A 3,463-nucleotide genomic window follows, 5' to 3' on the forward strand; every position below is an offset into this window, starting at 1 on the left:
GGATTCTTTGTTGATTTTATGTACGTGGAGATGTCCATACAGAGAGATGTCCATAAGGAGAGATGTATGTGTTGATAATATGTATGTGTACGACTGACTCTGGTTTTTCGAGGACCTTTTGGGCCGCTGGGGTGAAAAACTACTGCCACGATTTCTTCAAAGTTTGGCCTGGGACCCAGAAGGACTTTTGCATATCAGCAACCACTAGTTGGTCTCTATAGAAATATACTTACATCACTCTACATCCATGCTCTGTACAATTGGAAATGACACAGGAGAGACATTGACATCATCCTGAATCTCGTGGTCTTAACCCTTCAAACACATCCGGGGTTGATATAAAGAGCCTTGGTGGTTAAGCGGCATTGAGACGGGACATTGAAGACTCCTTTTCGGCTTCCCGGCAGCAGCGGAATAAGAATCATTGTTTACAATGTTGCGACAACAAAACACGTGGTTGTAAAAGCACGTGGCTCCGCATCACTAATTTGACCAATCAATTTAGATCGCACAAGGAAAGTAGTACTTTAAGAAATCAATGCGTGGCCTCATTGTCCAGTAGGGGTGCTATCTGTGCAATCAGAATGTAGTTGCTCTGATATCATGAATTAAAGTTGTTTCTGGCGAACGTTCTGATAAACTTTGAGCCTCATATGTTCACCGGCTTGGATTTGGGGATCCAATCAGACCGCTCTGTCGTGAAACGTGGTGGACGCGTGAAATTAAGACAAAACGACCCCAAAAACTTCAGACCCCCCCCCAAACCCCGAAATTATCATGGTCGTGACCTGTCAAAAATTCTGTTGATTTATGCCCTGGGTGAGGTCTTTCTGCCCTACAAATATTAGGCTCGAGTGAGATATTGGGAAAAGTTACGGCAGTCGATGTCTAAAGGAAAATGGCTTAAAATCTATTAGTGATGTGTAGCCACGTGTTTTCACGTGATCATGTGACTGATTGGTTGCTAAGCCTACGCGTCAACATATAATTATAAGGTTGTGTAATCAATTCAGTTCATTCAGATTAATTTATATGCAGAAGATTACCCAGAAAACGAATGAATTGGGAGCGGTTAACTTTTCGACTTAGTACACTCACAAACCTTGTAGAGTAACCAGACTAAACAACAGACTCTCTGAAGTGCACTCTCATGACCCATGCAGGCGTCATGCAGTCTCAAGACTCAGTTAGCTGGTTAGTGAATAGTCTCCCGCTAACCCCGCCCAGGCCCATGAGGCACACTGGCATGACTGGTGTATGCCAACGCTCAGGAAAATATGTGTTTTTCTCCCCATCATTCATCATTGGTTCTTATTTTCAACTCTTCCTCACTGGACACCCAAACTTCAGATGCTCCAACCATGATCCTTTATCTTCATGCTGATTGCTCATCATATCTTGAGGAAATCAATGATTTATGTTTCATTTATTTACGCTTCTCGTGCCCTGCACAGCCAACGATGATATCAACCCCTGATTTCCTCAGGATGGCTGTCATGAATTTCAAGTGTGAGACTCCCACCCTTGGCCTTGAAATTGGCATTCAGTTTATATGCTTATGGACTTCAAGTAAGTACATGACTTTAAGCTGAAATTAATCGACGCAGTGCCTGTGGTCAACCCTTAAACAGAGCCGGAAGCTCCTTACCAAACTGGACCATTACGGCATCAGAGACGACCTACTGAAATGGATTACCAGCTTTCTCACGGGCCGCACACAACGAGTGGTAAGTTAAGGGCAAAGCATCTTCCAAAGAAAAAGTAAAATCAGGAGTTCCACAGGGCACATGCCTATTACCCATACTGTTCCTTTGTTACATCAATGACATCACCAACAGCATCACATCATTCATTAGGCTATTTGCTGACGACGCCCTCCTGTACAGACCGATACGAACAATCCAGGACCAAATAGCACTCCAAGAAGACCTGGAGAAACTTGAACAATGGGCAAAAGGCTGGGGCATGAGCTTCAATCCAGGTAAATGCCACTCGATGAGTATCACCAAGCCTCAATCCACCAAGAGATCATACTTCTACACCCTCTGCGGAGTCACGCTTTCGTCCGTTTCCAGCAGTCCCTACCTCGGAGTCCTCATCAGTGATGATCTCAACTTCCGACAGCACGTCGACAAGACCACAACTAGAGCCAGCCGTACACTTGGGTTCTTAAGCAGAAACTTGCATTCATGCCCCCAGAAGTTGCGCGAGCTAGCTTATTTCACAATGTGCAGGTCTACCATTGAATACAGCTCTCAGGTTTGGGATCCGGAACAACCAGCCCAAAACTAGCGTCACGGAACTCTTGAGAAATCTCAACTGGGAAAAACGACGAAAAAACCAACGCCTCATCCTTTTTTACCAAATAATAAGTAAGAAAGTCGAAGTTCAACTTGACCCCAATCTGATCAACCCTAGAAGAAGGAACACAGACTAATTCAAACTAGATGCAACACCGACGCGTACAGGAAATCTTTCATCATCCGTACAACTTCCGACTGGAATAGTTTAAGCGCAGACGCTCGCGGGGCTACTTCACCCGCAGCGTTCAGGGCATGCCTCCCCAAGGCATGCTACTAACAAACCTTCACCCCCACCTCGGTTATTATACGTCGACAGACGGCCAAACGAGATATTGAAGAAGAAGAAGAAGAAGAAGGATGGCTATAAGCTCGCTTGCAAACAACATTGCCTCCCCATCAGCCCCTGCCACCTATGGGATCGACAACAAATCCGCTGAATCCAGTATGTCGGGTTAAATTGATTGGTATAGTACTCTATGGTTGCAGATAACTCGGTGTATCTCGAGTGATAAACCGTTCATCGTTATTTTGTGCCTCTCTATTTCATAGGATTTGACTGGGAATACTAATAACAAAACAAGGTAAGTATCTTCTTGTTCATAATCATCATCTAGGCCCCCTATAGAGAAGTTTTATTGTCAGATCAACTTGATTGTTTAAATTAAAAGTTGTTCACTTGGCCAAACAGTTGTGATCCAATGTTTTTATAGTGAATAAGTGATACTTCGAGTTGACATTCAAAGTTAGACAGATACATTGTATTTAGATAATCGGAGTACCGGTACAGGGTAATGTTAGAGGTACCAAAGTATCAGGAAGTTTTGGAAATAAAAAATGACGTAGATAGGTTTGTTTGAAACAAAGTTTACAGTTAAAGATGAGATGATATTCTCGGCCCAAGAGCACTTCTGCTGCTTGACTAGATTCCAGGTGAAACATTTTTAACTTTGTTGTTTCGGCAGATTTTTTTTCACGGGAGTCTCATTACCGCAGTGTCTGTCGTCTTAGTCCGTCGTCATGGTCGTCTGTCGTCAGTATCCTGTTTCAAAAACAGTGGCACGTTTCTTAACCGCGAGAGCTATGAACTTGAAACTTTGTACACATGACCCCCTAGATCTGATGAAGTCTTGAGGGTGATGTAACATGTGGGGCAATCAGAT

This window comes from Lineus longissimus, chromosome 17, assembly GCF_910592395.1.
Source record: "Lineus longissimus chromosome 17, tnLinLong1.2, whole genome shotgun sequence".
Classification (NCBI taxonomy): domain Eukaryota; kingdom Metazoa; phylum Nemertea; class Pilidiophora; order Heteronemertea; family Lineidae; genus Lineus; species Lineus longissimus.